At 39.4% G+C, this 27,845-nt stretch overlaps 1 long non-coding RNA gene across 2 annotated transcripts in view; it reads right to left on the reverse strand.

Annotated features, from left to right (window-relative positions):
- Positions 1–624: 624 nt before the first annotated feature.
- The window catches only part of LOC307042581, a 29,311-nt gene continuing 2,090 nt past the window's right edge, over positions 625–27,845 (reverse strand). The window contains exons 1-3 of one of the 2 annotated variants that reach the window (XR_013809170.1): positions 10,748–10,860; positions 8,325–8,449; positions 625–8,141 (exon numbers count right to left, since the gene is read on the reverse strand). This is a non-coding gene — a long non-coding RNA (uncharacterized lncRNA). Of the gene's footprint in view, positions 8,142–8,324; positions 8,450–10,747; positions 10,861–27,845 lie in introns of those variants that run through there. The other variant, XR_013809169.1, reaches the window with a different exon arrangement.

Below are 27,845 nucleotides of genomic sequence, written 5' to 3' on the forward strand. Positions count from 1 at the left end.
GTGACAGAGCTCCAATTGTGAAAATAGTACACACACATTTGTCCAAGCTCAAGAATGAGTTCAACTCCTACTTCCCTGATATTGACAACAAGTCATCCACACTGGCCTGGGTGCGTAATCCATTTGTGACGTGCATTAGAAGCAGCATTCCCGCCAGACTGCAAGAAGACCTCATAGATGTGTCCTCAGATAGGAGCCTGAAGATGAGGTACTCAAGCACACCACTGACACAGTTCTGGTGTGGTGTGGAGAAGGAGTATCCTGAATTGGGGAAACATGCCCTGAATGAACTGTTGCCTTTTGGGTCCACATACCTGTGTGAGGTGACATTCTCCGCCATGACCCACATCAAGACTAAACACAGGAACAGACTCAACTTGGAGAATAACCTGGTCACAGCTGTTGCAACAATCTCCCCCAGACTCACAAAACTGATGAGGGAGAAACAGGCTCAAGTGTCACATTAATTGGTGAGTTACCTTACTTTTTTTTTAAGTCTTTAAACAATGGCTATTATAATGTATATGAGATTGAATATGATTTAAGTGTCACATTAATTGTCGCATTGGGTCACACAGACAAAGATATCATCCTCTTCTCTATCTCTCCTCGCCACTTCTCTCCTTCTTCCACTCCCAGGTTTCATCAATCAATCAATCAATCAATGTTTATTTATATAGCCCAATATCACAAATGTTACATTTGTCTCAGTGGACTTCACAGTTTGTACAGAATATCAGTATGACAATACGACACCCTCTGTCCTTAGACCCTCACATCGTACAAGGAAAAACTTCCAGAGAAAACCCCACAGTTTAAAGGGAAAAATGGGAGAAACCTCAGGGAGAGCAACAGAGGAGGGATCCCTCTCCCAGGACGGACAGACGTGCAATAGATGCCGTGTGTAAATTGAAAAGATAATACATTTGCAACATAGGTAGTCCAAATGTTTTGAAATGCATGTGTGTATAATAAGAAGATGAATCCACGAGGATATCCATCCAGGACTTATGATCCAGGACCGCAGCCACGACTCAAGATCCAGGATTCGCAATCCATGACACAGGACCGCAGGATCATCCATGACTCCGGATCCCGGCGTATATAGACACCAAAAAGAAAGACATTTGGGGAAGCTGGGTTAATCGGAACATGAGAGTACACAGGTATAGACAGAGAGAAGGAAGAAGTAAGATGTCCCCCGACAAACTAAGCCTATATCAGCAAAACTAGGGGCTGAATCTAATCAGCCCTAACTATAAGCTTTATCAAAAAGGAAGGTCTTAAGCGCACTCTTAAAAACGGATAGGGTGTCTGCCGTCCGAACACAAACTGGAAGCTGATTCCACAAAAGTGGAGCTTGATAAGAAAAGGCTCTGGCTCCCATTGTACTTTTAGAGACTCTAGGAACAACCAACAACCCTGCATTCTTGGAACGCAATGCCCTATTAGGACAATAGGGTATAATGAGTTCTTTAAGGTAAGATGGCGCCTGCCCATTAAGGGCTTTGTAGGCGAGAAGAATAATTTTAAATTCTATCCTGTGTTCTATAGGGAGCCAGTGTAAGGCAGCCAGAACAGGAGTAATGTGGTCCCTTTTCCTAACTCTGGTTAGTACACGAGCTGCAGCATTTTGAATCAGCTGAAGCGACTTGACTGACTTCTTGGTACACCCTGATAATAAGGAGTTACAATAATCCAGCCTTGAAGTAACAAATGCATGGACTAGTTTCTCTGCATCGTTTTGAGGCAAGATATGCCTGATTTTTGCAATGTTACGTAGATGGAAGTAGGCGGTCCTTGAAATGGATTTTATGTGGGTGTTAAAGGATAAATCCTGATCAAATATAACACCAAGATTCCTTACAGTCTCACTGGAGGCCAAATTAATGCCATCCATAGTTAATATATCTTTAGATAATTTGTTTCGTAGATTCTTCGGGCCAAGTACAATAACTTCAGTTTTGGTCGTGTTTAACATCAAAAAATGTAAGGTCATCCACGTTTTTAAGTCCTTGAGGCAGTCTTGAATTTTATTTAGATGATTAATTTCATCAGGCTTGATTGATAAATATAGTTGAGTATCATCCGCATAACAATGAAAGTTTACAGAATGATTCCTTATAATATTGCCTAACGGAAGCATATATAGGGTGAACAAAATAGGTCCAAGCACTGAGCCCTGTGGCACTCCATGGCTAACTTTGGTTTGCATGGAAGATTCATCGTTGACACGTACAAACTGAGAGCGTTCAGATAGATAAGACCTAAACCAGCCTAAAGCAGTTCCCTGTATGCCAACTAAGTGCTCTAGTCTTTGCAATAGGATATCATGGTCGATAGTATCAAATGCAGCACTAAGATCGAGCAAGACAAGAATAGAGACAAGTCCCTTGTCAGAGGCTATTAGAATGTCATTTGTGACTTTAACCAGAGCTGTCTCTGTGCTATGTTGTGTTCTAAAGCCAGACTGAAAATCTTCAAATAAATCATAGTTTCTTAAGTAATCACACAGCTGTTTTGCGACTGCTTTCTCAAGAATTTTTGAGAGGAACGGAAGATTAGAAATAGGTCTATAGTTGGCTAAAACCTCTGGATCGAGGTTGTGCTTTTTAAGAAGCGGTTTTATCACTGCTACTTTGAATGATTTTGGAACATAGCCTGATAATAAAGACATATTCATAATATTTAATAAAGAAGTGTTAATTAATGGAAAAACTTCTTTTAACAGCTTAGTTGGAATCGGGTCTAAGATACACGTTGATGGTTTAGAAGAGAGAATCATTGAATTTAATTGTTCAAGGTTTATGGCTGAAAAGCATTCTAGTTTACTATCTAGTGTAATATTATTAGAACTTACGTTTCCGGGAGCTGTTGATAACACTATACTGGTCAAAGGCAAGAGGTCATTGATTTTGTTTCTAAGAGTAACAATTTTATCGTTAAAAAAGCACATAAAATCATTACTACTGAGTGCTATGGGAATAGAAGGCTCAGTCGAGCTGTGGCTCTCTGTCAGCCTGGCTACAGTGCTGAAAAGAAATCTTGCATTATTCTTATTCTCATCTATTAATGAAGAGTAGTATGCTGCTCTCGCTTTACGCAGTGCTTTCTTATATTCATTGAGAGTAATATGCCAAATTAAACGAGATTCTTCAAGTTTAGTGGAACGCCATATCCTTTCAAGTTGTCTCGACTTTTGCTTTATTTTGCGGGTTTCGGCATTATGCCATGGAGCTAATCTATGTTGTTTTATTTTCTTCTTTTTCAAAGGAGCAACAGAGTCTAATTTTATTCGCAGCGCATCTGTAGCACTATCAACAACATGATCAATTTGGGGTGGTGTACATTTTGTATAAGTTTCCTCCCCTACATGCAGACATGCTATCGAGTTAAGTATTGGTGGAATCTCTTCCTTAAATTTGGCTATAGCACTAACAGATAGGTTTCTGCTGCAGGAGCTTTTGGCTAATGCTTTGTAGTCTAGTAACAGTACTTCAAAAGTTACTAAGAAATGGTCGGATAAAGCAGGATTATGCGGTTCGACTAATAGTTGCTCAATTTCAATACCATAAGTCAGAACAAGGTCAAGAGTGTGATTATAGCAGTGGGTTGGTTTATTTACACTCTGACAGAAACCAACAGAATCTAATATAGAGTTAAATGCAACAGTAAGGCTATTTTTATCATCGTCAACATGAATATTAAAGTCACCTACGATAATTACTTTATCTGTTTTAAGTACCAAAGCTGATAAAAACTCAGAGAATTCTGATAAGAATTCTGAATAAGGACCTGGTGCACGGTACACTGTAACAAATAAGATTGGCTGCAAAGTTTTCCAGGTCGGATGCGTAAGACTGAAAATGAGGCTATCAAAGGAGGTATAATTTAATTTTTTTTTAGTATTGATAAGTAAACTTGAGTCAAAGATTGCTGCAACTCCACCTCCTCGGCCCGTGCCTCGGGCAATATGAGTATTGATATGGCTGGGTGGAGTGGCCTCATTTATGCTGACATATTCTTCATGTCTCAACCAAGTTTCAGTGAGACAGCATATATCAATATTATAATCTGATATTAAATCATTTACCAGTATTGCTTTAGATGCTAGAGATCTTATGTTTAAGAGACCACATTTAATCTTCCTGTTTTGTTGCACTGTAGTAGTTGTTACATTTACTTTTATTAGGTTTCACCTTAGCTACACACACACACATTTCACACACACACACATTTCACACACATTTGACACACACACACACACACACACACACACACACACACACACACACACACACACACACACACACACACACACACACACACACACACACACACACACACACACACACACACACACACACACACACACACACACACAAAAACACGTATGGGCCGTCGTGCCAATTTTGATGTGGGCTGCTGTGCCAATTTTAATGTGGGCCGCCGTGCCAATTTGACTATACACTGGTCTGTCATCTCATGGTGGCTGGTGGCTATCCATGGTGAATGGTGTGTCAGAAATGTGGTCATATTATTAGGCTATGTTTTCGTTGTCCTTGTGGTTTGTTGGACTTTATGTCATATTATATTATTATCTGATATATATTTCGTTTCTATACCCTTTGTAGAAACGAAATCTTAAATATTACACCTTTTTTTTGGTTACTTTTCTTTCAAACGTTATTTTAAATTGTAATCTTGACTGAGCGACTTTTTACGCACGAGCGTCAGATTACCACCCCGGACTCCCGATATAATGTCAAGCTTTATTGGGTTTAAAGGGGGGCCCGGTCATGTGGCCCCGCCCCCCGGCCCGGGTCTGATATGTGCTGCCACTGCACACACACACACACACACACACACACACACACACACACACACACACACACACACACACACACACACACACACACACACACACACACACACACACACACACACACACACACACACACACACACACACTTGATTATTACGGTATATGGTTATTATATCCCTCTCACATTTTTCTCATCTTTTTATATTCAGATCTAATTCTATATTTCTTTCTTTCTGATATTACCCTGCCCATACCTATACCCCCCTCCCCCATGCTGCTATGACACCCACATTTACCCAAGGGGATCAATAAAGGAATATCTCATCTGATTGTATCATATCGTATCGCATCGTATCTCATCTCATCTCATCTTATCTTAGTTTTGTAGCAGATTCTTCAGTGCTTTGTTAACTTAATGTTACAATGGGAATGAAGTGATGATGTCAGACCTCAGAACTAAAGCTTTACTTCAATAAACTGCCAACCTGTGTGACCATGTGACTTTATCCAGGTCATCCACACACACCCACCCACCCACACACACACACACACACACACACACACACACACACACACACACACACACACACACACACACACACACACACACACACACACACACACACACACACACACACACACACACACACACACACACACACACACACACACACACACACACACACACACACACACACACACACACACACACACACACACACACACACACACACACACACGGTCTGCCACAATATATAGACTATTAATATATCCTGGGGATCACCACGATTGATTGCGTAGTAGGGGGTACTTTAGGTTGGCTTGAAATGCTTTGGGGGTACAGTACTCAAAAAAGGTTGGGAACCACTGCTCTACACCATCAACTTTAACCCAACCAGATGAGAAAACATCTTTTGACAATATCATTTCAAGCATTTCATTGTTGATCACATTCTCACCTCTGAGGGAAAAAGGTTTAATTGGCCCGTACTCGGTCTTTTTTAGAGTGAATTTTTCCCAATGATATCCAATGGCCATCTGATGCTTTTTAGCAAGTGATTTTGTTATGTTTTTGAAGTTTTTTTAAAGAATCTTTAAACAGTTTGTGTTTGGCCTCAAACCTCATGCACCACATATATATGGGGCCAATTTTTCTTATAGAAGATGGGTAATGGATTATAAAATGATGCTTAGGTATCAAGTTTTTATGTGGATACAAAAGCTTAAATAGTTTGTGATGTTCAACAATCAAATGTTTTAAATATATTGTCATACCCAGAGTGACAGAAGGTGAAAAGATGATGTTCATTATTTGAAGTAACAACAGTAAGCAAAACCAATATTTGTTTCCTGCAGGAATAATGTCACCAAACAACAGAGGGATGTTTTTCACAAGACACAATGTCTGAATGGAATTTAAACAAATACTATTGCCAGGACTCTCTAAAACAATCGGTGTGGGACGATTTTTTCGTTCTCAAGATCCATAATCAAAACCATAAAGCCTAGAAAGTAGGTCCTGTTCTGACAAAAAGTGTTGTGTGAGATATCCAAAAAGCTATTTCATCTCGCACTGTGCCACACCCTCAAGAAGATCATGCATTATATCAAATTAATAGTTATTACAAACATGGTAATACTTCAATGAATTAAGTTGTGAATTTCTTTTTAAACCATACAAGAATTTTAATTGAGGGTTTTCTTGGAAAGACTGGCAATGCATTTCAAACATATCCTTTCAACGAAGGATGACCTTAGGATCATCTTCATTGAAAACTGTTTGAGTATCATTCTTCTCAATCAAATAAAGGCGACAAAAATGATGACTACTGAATGACTCATTAAAACCAAGAATTGCGTGCATCCCCCATTTATCAATGGTTCCAGTATAACATCAAAACCATATTTGGGCAGATCTTGTGTGTGAAAAAGTGATACCAAATGAATGTTCATCAAAACTGAATTCAATTTTGGGAATAAAATAAAGACAGCCCATTTTGTGAATCCCACGTTTGGAGCCAAGGGGATCTGCTGTCTCAAAATCATCATAATAGAGTTGAATTTGCAATGCATGTCTTTTTGCTGTAAACAAAGGGTGGGTTTTTAAATAACTTCCATCAAAAAAGTCAGTGTATGGACCAGGCTCTGATCTAAACTCTTTCTTTAGGAGTTCACAAATGTCTGAATTTCTTCACATGAACTTCAATGTTTCTAAAATCGGCACATATATAAAAGTATCCTTCACAGGTACTTGTTCATAAGTACCAGATTTCTGATTTCGCCTGATGTCATACCTAATTCCTAGTGGTATTTCTACTGGTTCAACAACTCCCCATTTAAGGTTGAAGTATTTATTTTGTTTCCATTCCGTATTCAGATTTGTGAACGGGTTTTCAATTTTTTCAAAGGATTCATTTATCACAGATATGTTGGGGTCAGTTACAGGTAAAGCAGAAATAACCTTATCCTTTGCTTGCGAGCAAAGCTGACTTGTTAGTTCCTCCAAATCCCCTACAATTGAGGATACCATACTGTTGGAAATCCCACTCCCCTGTAATTTGGCCACTATGGATGCACACATTTCATTGGTTTGATCCTTAGTAGGTTCTGAATCATTGCTCACAGAACCAACACTGGAAGATGAACTTGCAGCTGGCTGACTTGAGGAACTTGCAACTGGCTGACTTGAAGAACTTGAAACAGGCTGACTTGAGGAACTTGCAACTGGCTCACTAGAGGAACACGCAGCAGTTGAAGTTTGAGAAATGTGTTGAATATTGCTATGAACACTGTTTAGGTGCTTCCTAAAACCTGCATATGTTAGAAATTGAAGCCTGCAGCCTTGTTGAGAACAGAACAATTTAAACTTGGGTCCGGGATAGTAACCATGTTCTACTCTTAAATGTGAAATCAACTGCTGACTGCTAGGATATTGTTTCTGACACTTGAAACAGATTAGCATTGTTTTAGCTTTTTAGTCGCAAAGTGTGAGCTGTACTGGCTGGTTAAGCAGTTTGGCTCTTAAGTCTCTCACTCTGGGTGACTCCTTCATTTTCCCAACGTCAATGTTGTACACTGTTGTCTGCAGAAATGTGTAAAAGTTAACTAATGCGGCATCATCGGACAAATTAAACACAAAATGTGTTTTAAAAAGTTCGTCAAATGCCCCGAGGGGACGGTTTGCCTGGCACGAGATGAGATGCTTATCCATGGCGATGTAGAAGCTTTCAATCTTGCTTTTCTGCCGCCCAACAGTGAGGAGGTAAGGCTGCCGACCCTGCTGGTTGCAGAGATGCTCCTCCAAACTGCAGCATGACTAGGGTTGAAACACGCAATAAGGAAACAGATAATTAGACACAGAGAAAAGTGATTATTCAAATATTTTGGCAATGGCTTGGGCAAGATATGAATGAATCCATTTCATTTTCAACAACCCTCATTTTTACTAAGTGAGGAGATGAAGTGTCACAAATTAATATGATTGCCTCAATATAATTACCTTATGGAAGACTACAAGTCTCTCCACTGCATCACATGCACTCATTTTTGGAGCCTTTGGTCCCCCAGGTGGTGGCGGAAGGAGATGGATGAGCAGCAACAGGGAGGCCATTTCTTGGTCATAGGCTAAGGACAAAGAGTCACAAGAATTAAATTACAGATGTAGCGCTTCATTTCAGACAGTTTGAAACGCGAGGGCCGTGATTGGTACGTGATCTGCCCTGGCTCAAGGGAAAACCTCCAGCTTGACTTGAGACCGCCCCCGTGATAGATAAATGTAATTATAATGAAGCCAGCTGCAATTGATCATTGATCCACCAGGGGGTGCAGTGGGGTTCCACACTGGAGCTCATGTGAAATAAAGTCAGATACAGTACGCTGGATGTACAGCGGAACTTTGTTAAGATCCATATGTCACGGATATCATACTCTGTGCTAAATAAGAGACATGTAATCATTTACAAAACATCAACATGTTGTTATTTAACAAAATGATGTTGTTTAGTCGAAAAAAACGAACGATTTTTAATCCTAATTTAATCATCATCTTCACCACGATCATTTATTTTTATGTTCGCCGAATTGACACAAATGAATATACTGTATTCAACTTCATTAAAACGTTATTAACGTGCCTAAACTCAGTAATTCACTAAAAATATTTATATTTTAATGGAGCCTCGTTCGCAGATCAGGATCCCATCAGCATGAAGGGTGTTATTTTCCCCATAAGGAACAAGTTGCTGCAAATTATCCCGCTTATTACATGGCCACATTCTCAACAAAGTAACGACATGACTCCCAATATTAATCTAAATGCTTTTATGGATTTAGAAAAACATTTTATTGATTTAAAAAATAGTTGTATGTATTGACATGCATCCGCTAAGAAAAATAGTGCGTTGTTACCGTTTTTTAAACAGTCTGAATGAAACGGCAGCTCTCAGCTGTGTATTTACACAACTAATGGCCCATCAACCACAGCTCTCTCCCCCCCTCCCCCCCTGATCTTTCTTCTCCAGCAGCTAAATTAACGGTAGGTTACTCTGAGTGACAAGTTTACAGTTAGACACAACACTGTCATTGCAAGTGACCGTCAGTTAGTTGACTTTTATGTTGAACTGCTAAATTTGTTACTGATAAAAAAAAAGGGCTTCTACTGTACCTAATTACCTTAACACTAGAACCGCCAGAGATTTTTGTATAGGCCTACCAAAAAACGTCAAATCCCGCTATTAGAATGCAATTTTTAACAACATAGGGTGCTACATAACACACTTTCAGGAAAAGTCGGACTGGGAGACTTTAATATTTTATTGAAAAAAAGTTACATTGCACACACACAACACACATCACACAAATTGACCCGATTGGCGGTTCTAGTGTTAAATAAGCTCACTAATTAATTAAACCAGTTCAATACACATTATTCTTATTCTTCTCATTCTTTATGAGCGCAGAAATAGTCTTAAAATCAGATCTGTTTTTTCAATGAAATCTGACGGCAGGCAGTTAGCTCTGATCACCTATGATAAAGGCTCCACACCTAATCGCTGGCCATTCAGCCACAGAGGTCCCTCTATACAAATCAAACGGTAGACGGTGTGAAAGCACCTATTGTTTTAAATAATGGTCGGAATGCGACCTGTGAGCCTTCTGAATTACCGTGGGACAGCACATTCTAAAATAAAATGTTCAATGAATAAAGTAACATCTTATCTTATCTTAATAATATCTTCATATTAATAATAATAATAAATCATACAGTATGTGTCCGAAAGGGAGCAGGAGGAAGCAAACACAAAAATATACAAAAAATATACTGCATATTAAAGCAAACGAGTGTAAAGGTAAAAGTATGAGCATAACAAATAAAGAAGTGTAATGTAAACATTTACATTATTATTATGATTATTTAATATATAAAGACTATATATTATTGAATTACAAGATTAGATATACTTTAGTTGATCTAAAATATTGATGTGTTCAAATGCTCTTCAAAACACAACTGAAAGTCCATGAAACTTGTCTTTCTGTATTTGTGAATGAAGCGCCATCTCCTAGTTAAAACCTGAAATTGAAAATCTGGCAACGCCCTCTTGGAAAATAGTGGGAGGGCTTAACATTCCTCTATACTGGTCTTTGGCAGGTCGTAGGCAGGAAGCTGTAAGCTGGAGTCTGAAATGAGGTGCTACATCTGTAAATCTATTCACATGTAATACTTTTAAGTTTGATTGAGATAGGGAGCCATTACGACATAGTTTTGGCTGTCATCCATCTTTTTCATGTTTATCCCACACACAGATTAAGCACATGATATCTAGTAAAAACAGGCTCTCATTTCCTAATTGAAATGAATGAAGCAACTGTAAATGCTATTACAGCAAATGCTTTAAAAACAGCAAAACAAATATAACTCACTTGTGGCCTCATCAACATCAATTCCAGGGGAACTTTCAGCTGACTGCAACAAGCGACGCAACTCAGGTGTTGCAGTGAGCCGCTTAGCCTCTTTTATGACATTTGGCTTGAAGAACACATCCCATTTTTGAAGCAGCCGGGAGGATGTCTCATCATCAAATAGAAGTGTGAAGTCTTGATCCACCTTTACGAAAACAGATATTAAATTACGACCACAAGAAATACATTTATATGTCAAGCTATCCTAAACATTTAGAAACCCAAACTTACCAATCCCTTTGTGTCCAAGAATCTTGGAAATATGGAGAGGATATCAGCACTTCTGCCTGGGTCATTCACAAGCTTCTGACGGTGCTGAAAGGTCTCCCTCATCTTCTGGAAAATCCGGGAATTGTCTGAAGTATGGCTAAGCAAAGACATAGCTTCTTGGCAGGCATCCCCATCAAGCTGCCTTTCAACATCAACAGTCCTTTGGAAGTTTGGGCCCCCCAAGTCAATAGGGCTATTTGGTGGCAGAGCAGATCCTCTGCGAATCTTCCTTTGGACCGTTTTCAGACGCCAAGAAAGGTATCCCGTGCTGCTTGCTGCATCATAGAAGTGTTCCTAAAATTAAAAAAAGACATTGTCATTCTCTGCTCATGAGGAAATGTCAATGTTATTCATACACTTCATGTCACAACTTACATAACATGAAAATGTCATACACAACATTATTATTAAACATTAGTATTAACTTACGTAGCCTTTTTTGGTGTATGGATCCTTGAGGGAAGGGAACAGCATCACTATCCCAAGAGCATACTCTTCGCTGATTGCTTTAGTGGGGCAGTGCCTAAAAAGAGACATTATTGTGATTAATGTTAATATCGTTACCAGCAGTTGTTGGCACAATAATAGATACATATAAAACACATACCCATGATTGTCAATCATGTGAGCCACCAATATGTTAACCATTTCTCTTCTTGTAGCATCCGTTATGGTTCCTGTTGTTTGGTACTCCTGTAGAACCTCTTCACCACCGGATTTTCCTCTTAGCACAGTTTCAATCAACTAACAAAAATCAAAACCAGAGAGAATGCAAACAATCATTATTAAGACCATTTCTAGGAATTTTTTGAAACTAAAAAAGAAATTATTCAAATTAAACTTTGTTTCAACCTCTTTAGCAGACACTGCCTCTCGTGTATTGTCAACCCTCTGTCTCTTACTCGGGACATCAACAAGGATTACAGTCGAAGCACTTGAGCTGAAGCTTGAGTTAGACATCTCGGAGGCAGAGAACAAGGAGCATTCGGAAAATTCTAAAGGAATAGAACATTTTAAAATAATGTTATTCTATAATAATAATGCATTTTATTGAAAGACTGCTTTTCTTGAAACTCAAAGACACTTTACAGAATACCCATCTTTATATCTTACCGTCATTCGAGAAAACTGTGAGAACCACATTGCCTTGTCCAACAAGGTCGCTGAATATTTCTGCATCAACTTCTGTCCCTGTTGCATCCTTGTACATCATGTTTGCATCAGGAGGAAGGCAAAATCTCTCAATGACTGGAAAGATAATAAAAATAAAACTCAATGAGCTTTTGAAGTCAGCACTGTTTCTTGCTCACAGTGAATGACTGTTCACATTAATTTACCTTTTAAATTACCTCTTCAGTTCAAGTTTAAAAGTTGATGATTTATCTTGTGCTTGTTACACATTGCATTTTAAAAAGATTTTTAGCAAATGAATCCCCATTCATGACATTTTTGCAAAAAGGCATGTAACTAAAAGAAATCAGAGTAAAAAACATCAGGACGTTTTTAGTTTTTTTAAAGAATATAGGTTACTATTTATAATAATATAAGTTAATTAACTTTGTACCTAAGCAAAGCTAAAGTAAAATGAAATTCAAAGAAAGCCAAACCGTCCATCAACCTGATCCAATTTTACGTATTTCTGCTGTGCACAGTACTTCACCTGGACCAGCATTTTACTAAAAGATGAAAGAAAATTTGACAAAACATTTTAAATGTCAACATTTAGACAAAAGGACAGTACAATAAAGCTTTGTTCCGGTCACAGACAACTTGACCCATGCATGTTGAAACACGCACGTGTTGGGAGACGTTTTCTCCGGCTGTGCTGCTTTCATGTTCAAGCATGGCAATGGCAAAGTAAAACACTTAGCTCCAGCCTCAACCTAAATCTTATATAGTAAAAAAAAAGTAAAGCTTTGTTTTACTTGCTTTGAGCTACAATTTTAATCGTTGTTAAGTCGATATTTATACAATTGGAGACATTAATTAGCTAGCTAGCATAGACAGTTAGCGAAGTTAGCTAGCTAACATAGACAGTTAGCTAAATTAGCTTATCACCTCTACACATTTGCTGTTCACTTCTAGAAACAAAGGTGTAAACGCATATATTCTCGGTAGTCATTGTGCATAATGCAGTACACAGCATCAATTGTTTATGTAGTTTGACTTGATTTAACTCACCACGTAGAACTTATCAAGGAGAAAATGGCACCCAGTGTCTCTTGTCTCCAACCGAAGAACTGAAGTGGGTGGAGCTTAATTACATCTCTGTAGGGTTAGTTCAACACTGATGTGATCAACTCTTTCGAATAACTCCAACACTGAGAACCATTTGAATCATAAAGTGTTAAAATTACACGTTTGGAGTTAAAATCAACTCTCAAATGTTTAACCCTGAAATATCAACACTCCAATTTTTGCTGTGAGTAATTAACTCAGCCTCCATTGATTTTCATATCAAATTAGCATGTTATTAAATTAAGCTATCATGCTTATACTTGCATATCTAAACAGAATCATGAAAGCCTGTTGGTAGAGTCAGGCACACGAGTCCGTTTGAGTGTGTGCGCAGGTGTCTGAGCGCTCAATCACTGCTAGCTATGTAGCTAACTGTTAGGCTACTTACCTTGCATTGTTATGGATCTAAAGCAGTGGTCACCAACCTTTTTAAGCCTAAGATCACCGACCTCGGCCTAGGTCAGCGGTCTGCAACCTTTTTGAACAAAAGAGCCATTTTGCTCCTTTTTCCCAAAAATGTTTTGTCTGGAGCCGCAAAACATATTTCATAGCTTGATAGCTAATAAAGTTACATTTACTGTTATATCAGACAAAAACTACAGTTTTTTTTGCATTTATTAGGCTATTTATTACATTATATAAAACTGTTAACCTCTAATAAGAAACAAAGAACTCCTATAAGGACTGCTACAGGATTTGATTTGTAGATTTGATTTGTTTTTGATCTGTATTTTTGAAAATTATGTAACTTTTTTATTTTATTTTTAGCATATTGTTTATTGTTTATTATATTATAACTTAGTACTTTTTTAGTATATTGTTTATTGTTTATTATATTATAACTTAGTACTTTTTTAACGCATTTCAGATATGCTACACTCAGCTGTCTGTGGCTCTTTCCTGCTGTAACGCTGCAAATTTCCCCACTGTGTGACTAATAAAGGGATTCTGATTCTGATAAGGAGAATTAAAAATAATACACAGGCCTACTTTAAAATAAATTAAACACAGCACTTGGGGAGTCCTCTGCACATTTGAAGGGAAAAAAATATTATTAAAATGTGCCCACTTTGAAATAAATAAAACATATAGCTGCACCCTAAAAAGAGTTAAAGGTAGGGTAGGTAAGAATGGAGAAACCAGCTCGAGTGCGCTAGAATTTGAAAATACACAACCGGAAAAAATATGCCTCTTCCTTCAGACTTTCTTACAGAGTTCCTCCTCCAACACACACGAACGCGCATCATCAATGAGGCCACGAGATAAGTTTGTGCAAAGATGGAAGGCTGACAGGCAGGTAGGCCAGTTATTTTAGTCGGGCCGGCTAAAATGATTGGTCGTGCTTTTTACAGCGCTACGGCTTCCAGAGATAAATTTTTGTATGTATTTATTGTCAAAGCATTTAATATATTCATTGCTATCGGGACGTTAAGAGCATTCCATGGAATATAACAAAAAGTGTTTTCTGAAATAAATTACATACCCCATTGAATTATGACCTATGATTATGACTGAAGATCGTCAGCTGTCTTCCTCTCCCGTGTTGTTCCTCGATACGTAAAGGCTGCAGCACCGTTGACAAATTCTCTCCACATATCAAACATACCGGTAAACCAGCATCGTTTGCTGTGAAAGCAGATAACTCTGTCCATGCAGAATTAAATCCTGTATTCCTCCGGTACTTTTCTTTGATTTAACCATAGTTCGCTCATCGAGCCGGGGGTCAGGTTATTCACCCGCAGGAAAAGGCGCTGGCGCGGAACCGTAGCAGGATGTGACGCATATTTTAGTTGACCTAATTAAAACCGTTTTGTTTTTTATTTATGTGTCACAGTATCACCTCAAAATACAAGATACGAAACATTTTCAACCATGCAACAAAATATAAATAGTCCTAAAAATACTTTTACTTTATTTCCTTCTTATTTTTGTCTAAGCCTATGGTCTAAGCCAGGGGTCGGCAACCCGCGGCCCTCGGGCCGCATGCGGCCCTTTAAGCCCTCTGCTCTGGCTCCCTTGAGTTTAGACAAAGATAAGAAGGAAATAAAATAAAAGTATTTGTAGGACTATTTATATTTTGTTGCATGGTTGAAAATGTTTCGTATCTTGTATTTTGAGGTGATACTGTGACACATACAGGACTGTCTCAGAAAATTAGAATATTGTGATAAAGTTCTTTATTTTCTGTAATGCAATTAAAAAAACAAAAATGTCATACATTCTGGATTCATTACAAATCAACTGAAATATTGCAAGCCTTTTATTATTTTAATATTGCTGATTATGGCATACAGCTTAAGAAAACTCAAAAATCCTATCTCAAAAAATTAGAATAGTTCCTCAGACCAAGTAAAAAAAAAAGATTTATAACAGCAAAACACAATCAAACATTTGAAAATGTCCATTAATGCACTCAGTACTTGGTTGGGAATCCTTTTGCACGGATTACTGCATCAATGCGGCGTGGCATGGAGGCAATCAGCCTGTGGCATTGCTGAGGTGTTATGGATGCCCAGGATGCTTCAATAGCGGCCTTTAGCTCATTAGCATTGTTGGGTCTGGTGTCTTTCAGCTTCTTCTTCACAATACCCCACATATTCTCTATGGGGTTCAGGTCAGGGGAATTTGCAGGCCAATCGAGGACAGTAATGCCATGGTCAGTACACCAGTTACTGGTGGTTTTGGCACTGTGGGCAGGTGCCAGATCATGCTGGAAAATGAATTCCTCATCTCCATAGAGCTTTTCAGCAGACGGAAGCATGTAGTGCTCTAAAATCTCTTGGTACACAGCTGCATTTACTCTGGGCTTGATGAAACACAGTGGACCAACACCAGCAGCTGACATGGCTCCCCAAACCATCGCTGACTGTGGGAACTTCACACTGGATTTCAAGCAACTTGGATTTTGCTCCTCTCCAGCCTTTCTCCAGACTCTGGCGCCTTGACTTCCAAATGAAATACAAAACTTGCTTTCGTCTGAAAAGAGGACTTTGGACCACTGTGCAACTGTCCAGTGCTTCTTTTCCTTAGCCCAAGTCAGACGCCTCTTCCGTTGTCTTGAGTTCAGAAGTGGCTTGACCATGGGAATACGGCTATTGTAGCCCATTTCCCGGACACGTCTGTGAACAGTGACTTTTGATACCTGGACTCCAGCTTCAGTCCACTGTCTTTGAAGCTCCCCCAAATTCTGGAAGCGACTCTTCTTCACAATGCTGTTAAGGCTGCGGTCATCTCTCTTGGTTGTGCAGCGTTTCCTGCCACATTTCCCCCTTCCAACAGACTTTTTGTGGATGTGCTTTGAAACTGCACTCTGTGAACAGCTTGCTCTTTGAGAAATTTCTTTTTGTGTCTTACCCTCCTGATGGAGGGTGTCAATGACGGTCCTCTGGACAGCAGTCAGATCAGCAGTCTTCCCCATACTTGTGATTTAGTTTACTGAACCAAGCTGAGTGTTTTTCAAGGCTCAGGAAACCCTTGCAGGTGTTTCGAGTTAATTAGACGATTCAAGTGATTCGTTGAACACCCTACTAGTATACTTTTTCATGATATTCTAATATTTAGAGATAGGATATTTGAGTTTTCTTAAGCTGTATGCCATAATCAGCAATATTAAAATAATAAAAGGCTTGCAATATTTCAGTTGATTTGTAATGAATCCAGAATGTATGACATTTTTGTTTTTTTAATTGCATTACAGAAAATAAAGAACTTTATCACAATATTCTAATTTTCTGAGACAGTCCTGTAAATAAAAAACAAAACGGTTTTAATTAGGTCAATTAAAATATGCGTCACATCCTGCTACGGTCCCGCGCGAGCGCCTTTTCTCTTGAGGCGAATAACCTGACCCCCGGCTCGATGAGCGAACTATGGATAAATCAAAAAAAGTACCGGAGGAACAGAGGATTTAATTCTGTGCGGACAGAGTTATATGCTTTCACAGCAAACGATGCTGGTTTACCGGTATGTTTGATATGTGGAGAGAAGTTGTCAAAGGTGCTGCAGCCTTTACGTGTCGAGGAACAACACGGGAGAGGAAGACAGCTGACAATCTTCAGTCATAATTCAATGGGGTATGTCATTTATTTCAGAAAACAGTTTTTGTTATATTCCATGGAATGCTCTTAACGTCCCGATAGCAATGAATATATTAAATGCTTTGACAATAAATACATAAACTAATTAATCTGTGGAAGCCGTTGCGCTGTAAAAAGCACGACCAATCATTTTAGCCGGCCGGGCTAAAATGATTGGATGGCCTACCTGCCTGTCAGCCTTCCATCTGTGCACAAACTTATCTCGTGCCCTCATTGGTCATGTGTGCGTTCGTGTGTGTTGGAGGAGGGACTCTGTGACAAAGTCTGAAGGAAGAGGCATATTTGTTCCGGTTGTGTATTTTCAAATTCTAGCGCACTCGAGCTGGTTTTTCCATTCTTACCTACCTTTAACTCTTTTTAGGGTGCAGCTATATGTTTTATTTATTTCAAAGTGGGCCCATTTTAATAATATTTTTTTTTCCTTCAAATGTGCAGATGACTCCTCAAGTGCTGTGTTTAATTTATTTTAAAGTAGGCCTGTGTATTATTTCTAATTCTCCTTATAGGAGTTCTTTGTTTCTTATTAGAGGTTAACAGTTTTATATAATGTAATAAATAGCCTAATAAATGCAAAAAAAAATTAGTTTTGGTCTGATATAACAATAAATACAACTTTATTAGCTATCAAGCTATGAAATATGTTTTGCGGCTCCAGACAAAAAAATGTTTGGGAAAAAGGAGCAAAATGGCTCTTTTGGTCAAAAAGGTTGCAGACCCCTGGTCTAAGCTCAAGGGAGCCAGAGCAGAGGGCTTAAAGGGCTGCATGCGGGAGATCTACGTATTGCAGAATTGAGTGAAAAAGACAGCCCAAACAGTGCCTCCAATTTGAGGCCTTTTATATAGGCTAATTGCATCTGAATTACTGGTACAATGAAGGCTCCATAATCAGCTTACAGCATATAGGTAGGGGTAAAGTGCTATGTGCGAGTGGGGGTCGGACCTGACCTCCTCTAGGGGGGTCCTCACCTCCTCTAGGTCCTCACCTCCTCTAGGGGGGTCCGGGGGGATGGTTCCCCGGTAAGATTTTTTTTTAAATATTGAAGATGAAAGCATCAATCTGGTGCACTTTGAGAGCAACATGAAGAGATCTATGGATTCATCTCTCAGCACCCATATGAGTAAACAGATTTTCTTTTTCTTTATGGATATTTTACAAATCACTCCCCTTTTAAACTGTATTCTTGTTTTACTGCCATATAGTATTTCATACCTGTTTTTTATTTATTCTCAATGTATTATATTATTGAGGTGTCTCAACTATACGTCAATCAAGTGGCACCTGCTAACGGGGTGGTGGATGATATGTTTACATCTAAAAACAGATATTTCAAACATTATTATTTTAATTTAATTTTTCTTTATTTTTTTTACTTTTTTGGTTAACGGTCCGCGATCTACCCGCACCACACTCTTGATCGACCGACGACTGGTTGGTGACCACTGATCTAAAGGGAGCAAAAGCTAACTTCCATAGCACAGCTCTACTTCTCAATAAACACAATAAAGAAACAGACCGTATAGTACAGCACAAACTACACAAATGATCAATACTATATTTTCACTTGTATTATTATAATAATTAAAATGCTGGTTCTTCTGCTGGTGTTCTATCCACGCTCAGCTACCGCACCGCAGCTGCCTGCACTGTACAATCGCTGGAAGACGGGGCTGTCACTCAAAAACTGAGTAGCCAATGGGGACGCACCCCTGAAAGTTCCGCATACCTGGGGGGTTTGTGTCAGAATCTCAAACAAAAAGTGAAGGAGCGCAAACGAGAAGAGCTGCAGCGAGAGCAAAAGTCTGATCATTGAGAAAGAAGCAAAGAGAACTGCAAACAAAAACCTATGTTAAAACAAAGAACAAATACTTATAGTTTACATGATTACACAAATGATTTGTTGGCAATTTATAGTTTAATCTTTGAATTTATTTTCTTTTGCTTGACTCCGTTTTTTTTTCTTTTAAACTCATAGTTTTGCTTTATTCTGAGAAAGTGTTGCTTTATCTTTATGATACAAAACTAATCCCATAATATTCAGGCAGTAGAATAGACACAAACAAAGAAACACGTGAGCACATAACATGGTTTGAAAAAAAGATAATCTGTAGAAAATGCTCTGTTTTAGTTTAATTCATAGACAATCTCACGCACACATTTTTGTGAACAAAAGGTTTACCTACTTGATTAATAAGCCCCTGTTTTTTTTTTTCAGGACACTGTGTCTCAGGGGATCTTAATATTTAAGAACCTATTAATGTGTTATACCAGATTAATAGAAAGAATCTCAGCTAACTGACGATATAAATCATTTTTACCAAAACAAAACACAAGTCTCATAAGAAGCATCTAAATGACCCCTTTGCGAAAAATGCTACAGGACATTGGCACAGAAGTCAAGATAAAAGTACCCTTATTACTTATCGTAGCTGCACATACAAGATCTCTGATTAAAGCTGAGGTTCCACAGATTATTTAGGTATATAGTATCATCACTGAGTGATCCGAATTTGCGACAGAGGAAGCAAAGAAAGACATCACAACACGTACCTTTACGTAGCTTCTAGGGAGATCGTCTCACCGTAGCTTTTAATCTGATCAAAAGACGTGTTCAATGGCATTAAAACCAGAAAAAAACGCTGCTGAATCGGTTAATCAATAGATTGATAAAGTTCCTGGGCAATAATTGGAATTATTTATAATCCATAATTCCATTTTTATGTAAAAATCGCAGAGCAAAAGTTAGCTTCTCATGGTAGCCACCAGAGTGGCTGCTGCTTCCGGTCTTGGCTATGCGGCAGTATAATACACACACATGGCCAAATAAGGACTATGTGGGAGTTCCCTCGATTCCATTGGCTCTGACGGTTAGAAAAAGATGTCACATGTCAAAATCCAGCAGGGGGAGCCAGAGATATGAAAAATCCACCCAAATGGCCCCAGAAGTTTTTTTTTTGTTGCTAAATCTGTCTAAAAATGTCAAATATCACTTGTTTTGCATCAATCTTGATACAGGGTACTTATTATATGTTGCACTTTGGATTCCTAAAGCTTTTTGTCTACTAACCCATCATCCAACGTTAGTTTTCACTAAAGTAGAAAATATGTTTTGGACGGACACTATAATTTACAGTTTTTTACCATGTTCAATCTGAATTTTCTTTAAAATATAAAACATCTATATTGAATCTGACTTTTCTACATCCAACTGACAGGTTTATCATTACTTTGAGAAAAAAGATTATTAATTTAACCCTTTTAGAAGGGAAGATATGGTCATTTGTTCTGGGAATGTCATTTTCGAGCCTGAAACCTGAAAAACAGGCTCTGGGTTTAACAGGTTAAAGAAAGAGCAAACGAACCAAAGAAAATGGAAACAGGGAAAGAAAATCAGCCAGTAGGCGTATAGATTCCCACTTAAGAAATAGCCTACAGAACAGTACAGTTTACAAGACTTGGTAGTGACATCGATGTCTTACTCTCACCTTTGGCCTAATCCAAAAATTGGCAAAGATGCAGAGCTAAGGCAGGCCTGTCTGCTAAAACAAGGACAATTAAAGCTGCAAGCAGCGATAAACGGGCCTTCGCAAGTCAACGCACGTCGGGGTACTTCCAGGATCCCTGAAGACGCAGCACTGAATCACCATGGTCACTAACCAATCCGTAACATTAACCCGATTAGTTCCATAGATGTGCGCAAATAAGCTACTTCTTGCCACCTCTTTCGTTTTGCGGCATTGTTGAACTGATTTCCCCGCTACATTTCCCTACATGGGAATCAGATTTTCCTGACCGCAGTTACAGCAATTTCCTGCGTTTTGGCAAAAGACACTTTTTACCGCCACGCTACATTTTGATCCTCATGGTCTTCTGATGATACTGACCAAGTCAGGAGTCTATCAGATGAAAACTGTAAGAGCCTTTAGTTCAAATATGGGCCCTGACAATAACAGACCCATAACTTTCACTATGGAACTTCCCACACCTCTTTAGGCTTATCTGAGCAAATTTCAGAGAGATCGGAATAATCTGTGAGGAGGAAAACTTTAAGTCCAAAAGTTGTTACTCTCCTGTTTCCAGCAGGTCGCACTATGTAGATGAGTGACTATGATCATGCAGATATCTTCAGGCCCGGACTCTGATCATCCATGAGAGATTTGGACATGTTAGGAGTATATACGGTCGTTTTACAGCAACTTCCTGTGTATGGTGTGAGATTTTTCTTTTCACTGCCACGTCGAGATCATTCAAAGTTGAAAAAAAACGTGTGGATTTGATTATCCAGGTCTTCTGATGGTACTGGCCACATTTTGAGTCGATCCGATTAAAACTGTAGGAGGAGATAGTTTTGGTACTGGCCCTGAAAACGGCAAAAATTGCCAAAAAGATAGCCGACTTCCTGTTGGGTTGCCTCCGACTTACTTTTTTGTGCGTCGCATCATGCTACATATGTCTACAAAATGTCAGACTTGTAGGTGAAAGCACAACGCAACGCTGTTTGTTAGTATTTTGTAGGGGGCGCTATAGAGCCATTTTGATTGCGCCAATTATGAAAACCCCAAAATATCAAATTTTTCACCAGACCTGTCAAGTGTGCAAAAAATCTCCATCTTTTGTGAATGCTTAAAGAGCCTGTGACACGAACCCAACAACTGTTGTGCAATGAAATAGTGGGCTACTAGTAATCTCGAACCGTCAGTTTAAAAAAGAAAAAGCTATACCGTTCCGATAAATATCAATAATTTCGAACATCGCGGGAAAATTCCTTCGACTCATTTTGAGGTTTTGGGGGAAGCCGGAAGTGACGTCAATGTGGGAACGCTTCACTGTGCGGCGAGAGAGCCAAACACGGACAAAGTGTGTTGTCATGCGTAGAAATGGTGAATTACTGAGTTTAGGCACGTTAATAACGTTTTAATGAAGTTGACTACAGTATATTCATATTTGTCAGTGCTTTCATGTCAATTCGGCGAACATAAACATAAATGATCGTGGTGAAGATGATGATTAAATTAGGATTAAAAATCGGTAGTGAGAGCTGCTGAATTTCCTCCCGTCGGATGTGATATAAAAACAAATCGATTATTTTTGTAAACTCAAGTGGATGAAACTACATTTATTAGTGCTTTCATGTCAATTCGGCGAACATATGACACATTAAATGATCGTGAGGATGATGATGTAAGAATCTTTTGTTTGAGCCGGTCTGCATTTCCTGATGAGAAAACAAACCTTAGCTTTTTGTAGTTGCAGTCAGTGGTGTAGTGGGCGTTGGACGCGGGGGTACGCCGTACCCCCACTTATTTGAAGCATGATTTCTTTTTTAAATAGTCTAATACATCTAAAATCATTGCCAGTGTTATCAGTTGCAAGTGTGTGTTTGTTGTAATAATGACGAAAACATAATAGGCAGATTTCACAGTAATTATAATAAAAACGTAGCTCAAGCATTTATGCAACTTGATTTGAAGCGTGTGTGTGTGAGGGGCAGAACTGTGTGTGTAGGGTGACCAGGTGTCCCGCACTGTGCGGGACTGCACACACAGCAATTTTATTATTTGTCCCGCGTCCCACACATTGAGACTATGTCCCGCATTTGAGTGATAGTCGCGCAGAAAGGCCGGATCGGTTCGCTAACAGCCGGCACCGCCCTTTATTATTATATTGTCTAAACGGCATCATGTAAGTTGCGATGACAGGCGACACAGAGGTCCCCAAGCCCCCCCCCCCCCCCCCCCCCGTTGACAGTTCACGAGCGCGTCCATAGTGTCTCCCGTCCACCCACCACCCCGTCCACCCAGTTAAACATCCCCACTACACCACTAGTTGTAGTAGTACACCAACATGGATTAAACGTGTGTTTTTTTTACCACAATGTTGGGGATATTAATGGATAAAATGCAAGGATTATTATTATTATTATTATTCCCACTCCGATCGGGACACTAGGTCCACCGTTTCCCCGCAGTGAGGCTCCCCCCGTTGACAGTTTACGTGGGCTGGGCTGGGTGCAGTGGCGGACTGGCCATCGGGACGAATCCCGATGGGCCGGTACCGAAGTGGGCCGGTCGGATAAGTCACTAGCACATCCCCCACTCCCCCCGTTGACAATTTACTAGTTGTACCGAAGTGGGCCGGTCGAGAGTCCCGGGCTGATTTTTAGTCCCAGTCCACCACTGGCTACATGACCGTATGATCGCCCATATTTACGCACCTAATTCCTAAACTTCTAACAGATACAAAATAAACCGATCCTTCAGCCTCATATGAGCTCTCAGACACGTTCAAAATTAAACTGTCACCGCTGTCTGAGCTTGCTGCTGTGTGCGCCATCGTGCGTTTACATGCAGATGCTGGGATCCTGAACGGTGCAGCTGGAGCGCTGTGCCCGCATTGACGTCACCTATAATTTGGCGGGACTTGAAGAATCCCCAAGAAGATCCAGGAAATGGTCAACATTGAAGGGCAGATTAATGGTTATCAAAGTACAAATATCCAAAATCAGTTCAGTAACGGTTTTCAAGGGGACAATATTTACTCAAATTGATAGGTTTGGATGATGGGGGAAAATCGTGTCACAGGCTCTTTAAGTCCTCAAAAAGGAAATTCATTTTGTGAGAAAAAAATTTATTGCAAAAAGAACTAGAGAATGTAATTCCTGAAGAAATTGCTAGTGGGAATGCTTTATGCTGAAAATCTGACGCTAATATGCTGAAATGTAATGTGTAAGAAGAAAGTGAAGAATTTAGATTGAAATGATACATGAACACTGGGGGCTTGAATGTGTGATGAGAGAAGAAAATAAATTAAAAAGGCTTGGAAAAGCAGCAGAATATTTGAACTGCAAACTTCTGAACTAACTTGATGGCGAATGATCTGTCACCATGGCAACGGCATATGTCGACACCCCATACTATGCTTAGATGCGTTGATGGCTGCATCGTTACCAAACCTGTGAAGTTTTGGGGCGTTTGGAGCAGTTTCACTGAAGTTATGAGAAAACCGTGTTTCATGGCGAGCATTGTGTTGCCATGGCAACGGCATTTTAAGAAATCTCTAAACTGTCCTGTAGATGTCTTCACGGCCCGACTGTTAGTACACATGTGAAGTTTGAGCAATTTTTGAACATGTTTATAGGAGTTAAAGTGACATCATGTTTTATGGCGAGGGATGCGTTTCCATGGAAACAGCATATGGTGAGATCTCAGATTTAGCGTAGAGCTGTTGAGGCATGGACCGGTGATATACAAGTGGAGATTGGGGGACGATTGGACCGTGTCCATTGGACTTATAGGGACATCATGTTTTATGGCGAGGGATGCGTTTCCATGGAAACGGCATATGGTGAGATCTCAAATTTAGCGTAGAGCTGTTGAGGCATGGACCGGTGATATAGAAGTGAAGATTGGGGGACGATTGGACCGTGTCCATTGGACTTATAGCGACATCATGTGTTATGGCGAGGGATGCGTTTCCATGGAAACGGCATATGGTGAGATCTCAGATTTGGCGTAGAGCTGTTGAGGCATGGACCGGTGATATACAAGTGAAGATTGGGGGACGATTGGACCGTGTCCATTGGACTTATAGTGACATCATGTTTTATGGCGAGGGATGCGTTTCCATGGAAACGGCATATGGTGAGATCTCAGAATTGGCGTGGAGCTGTTGAGGCATGGACCGGTGATATACAAGTGAAGATTGGGGGACGATTGGACCGTGTCGATGGGACTTACAGCCACATCGTGTTTCATTGCGAGTGGTCCGTCGCCATGGCAACGGCATTTGATGACACCCCATACGCTTAGATGCGTTGATGGCTGCATTGTTACCAAACCTGTGAAGTTCTAGGCTGTTTGGAGTATTTTCACTGAAGTTATGAGAAAACCGTGTTTCAAGGCGAGCATTGTGTTACCATGGCAACGGCATTTGAAGAAATCTCAAAACTGTCCCGTAGATGTCTTCACGGCTGCACTGTTTGCACACTGCTATCTGAAGTCTGCTGCTCTGAGCATGTCAGTTGGAGTGATGACATCATCGTGTTCCATTACACAGGTATTTATAGTTGAGCTAACGAGCTCTGTAGAGACCAAAGGCTTCATTGTTCTGAATGAGAGATAAACCTTACATGTGAACGTTTTGTGGAAGAACCGTAACAAATATCTTTGAAATTTCAAAACGTTAAGCATGTCAAGGAAGTTGAGTATTTGAAGTGTAATTTTTGTGTAGTTGCGGGTTAATAATGTGGCCTTTTTGGCAGTTTAACTAAAGGTGTGCGGCTGCTGCCGTGAGGAAATATCTGCCTGAAATTACAATGGGGTTTAATTATTTGTCATTTTTCAAGCTACGAGATGTTTTCCTACGTTTATCATGATAAATTATGTCTCAGGAATGTAGGGTTTGGGAATTATGGCAGTTTTAAAAATATATATGAATGCGAATTTCAAGCTGTCCTCCACTCTAGCTGTGACATCACACACTCTAGTTAATGGTAAAATGTGAAGAAAACCTCTAAAACAAGGTCTGAACAGTGTTTAATATCTCTAAAAGTAAGAATCAGATTTAAAAGTTGTTTTACACGAATAATGTCAGAAAGATGTGTAACATTTTAAAGTTGGAATGAGGTGTCTGAGTGAAAGTATGAATGAACAGTAAGCAGTTGAATTGCATGAAGATTTGTTGAAGTCTGAAGATTTTCTCCATTGACTTCAATGTTATAAATTTGATGTAATATGGGATGTATCTCTGGAATTATGAAAGTTATGAATGAGAAAAGTAATAGCCATCGATTCCCGACCGAGCTGAACATTTGATGTTTGAACGGAGTTTCTGCGATGTTCAATGCGGGAGGAGAAGCGCGGCAAAATACCGGCGGAATAATAATAAACTTTTCGTCCGTAGAAGAACAGTTAGTTGGAATGCTGTTAACAGCATTCCCACTAAATCAATATGAAAACAATAGTTTTTGTCGAGCTCAGTTGAAGCTACCAGGCTAAATAAGGCTAACAAGCCGGCTAACCTGTGGTCATGTTGCTCCCAATGAGGAAACTTTCACTCCATGTTTACGTTTCTTAAAGGTGACCTATTGTGCAAAATGTACTTTTGTACGTCTTTTATACATGAATATGTGTCCCCCGGTGTTCCAGGGAACTCACCAAGTGTCAGAAAACACAACACTCTCTCTATTTTCCTCCATACCCAAATCTCTTAAAAAGGGCCTGCAACGGATCTGATACAGACTGATCCAGATTTGAACACTTCTATGATGTCACAGAAGTGGCGCTACGGCTATTGGGCCAAGTCCACCAATCAGGAGGAGACAGCCACGGACATTGCCGTTCGAAAGCGCTGGAGACGCTGTAGTACATATTCCAGGCCTGTAGATGGTGCTGTTCTCACAGAATCAGCCCATGCAAAGACAGTGTTAAATTGAGCGAAATGAGGAATGGCTAAAATGCATGATCTGTTTGGTATTTTGAAAAATAAAAAGTATAAATATGCCTTATACTGTAGGTATGGTCCTACAGTATCTTATTCAACTATAGCATGATAGGTCCACTTTAAGGTAAATTAACTTGAAAATGGGCAACATTTAATGATTACTGTTATTGAGAAAATTCTACACAAACTGCATATTTTTTTTCACATTTAAAAAAATATACAATTGAAGTACATTTCCAAACACTTGATCAAATCGTTAATCATCAAAGCTGAATTTAAATTGAACATGACTTAAGTTACAATTGTTTTTGTTTGTGCAACTAGCTAGTCAGTGCTCCTACTGTGACGCCTCTACCACTGCTTTAGGAGAAATCGGTGGGAGTATATGAGCGTTCCACCGCAGAGCGCTGGTGGGCAAAAGCAACAGTCTAATCACAGTAAATACATACAGTATTGAGCTATCATGCCCCACAAATTGATGTTATCATCATAAGCGGGGGTCGACCCAAACTCTAAGGAAGAATTTAGTTCTGGGTTTACTAATGTTAAACGGGATTAAAGCGAGCCATTATCAATGACTGGACAGTTTTGAGATAACGTTAGCTAGCTAACCAATTCAACTAACAACACTGACCAAAGCAGTGTTTTCCTATAACTGTAGAGGAAGCCCTAGGACAAAACGTATTTAAATGCCAAATTAACGACACATGTCAATTCCAGTTATTCCTATACGGATATGAATCTGTGGTCGGCCGACGTTACTTGCTGCGGAGCACTGCTGTCAGTCAATAAACGACCCAAGTGTCAGTGGTAACTTGAAGTAAGTAATAATACATACAGTCTGATGTAATTACAGTAGAACAGTGGAGGGAATATTTTGAGTTTACCAAAACAAGTGAAGTGAGAACATTGTTATATATGTATATATATATATATATATATATATATATATATATATATATATATATATATATATATATTATATACCGGCTCACTAAAAACTGCGATTCTGTGA

The sequence above is a fragment of the Notothenia rossii genome, assembly GCF_949606895.1.
Source record: "Notothenia rossii genome assembly, chromosome: 6".
In the NCBI taxonomy this organism is placed as follows: Eukaryota; Metazoa; Chordata; class Actinopteri; order Perciformes; family Nototheniidae; genus Notothenia; species Notothenia rossii.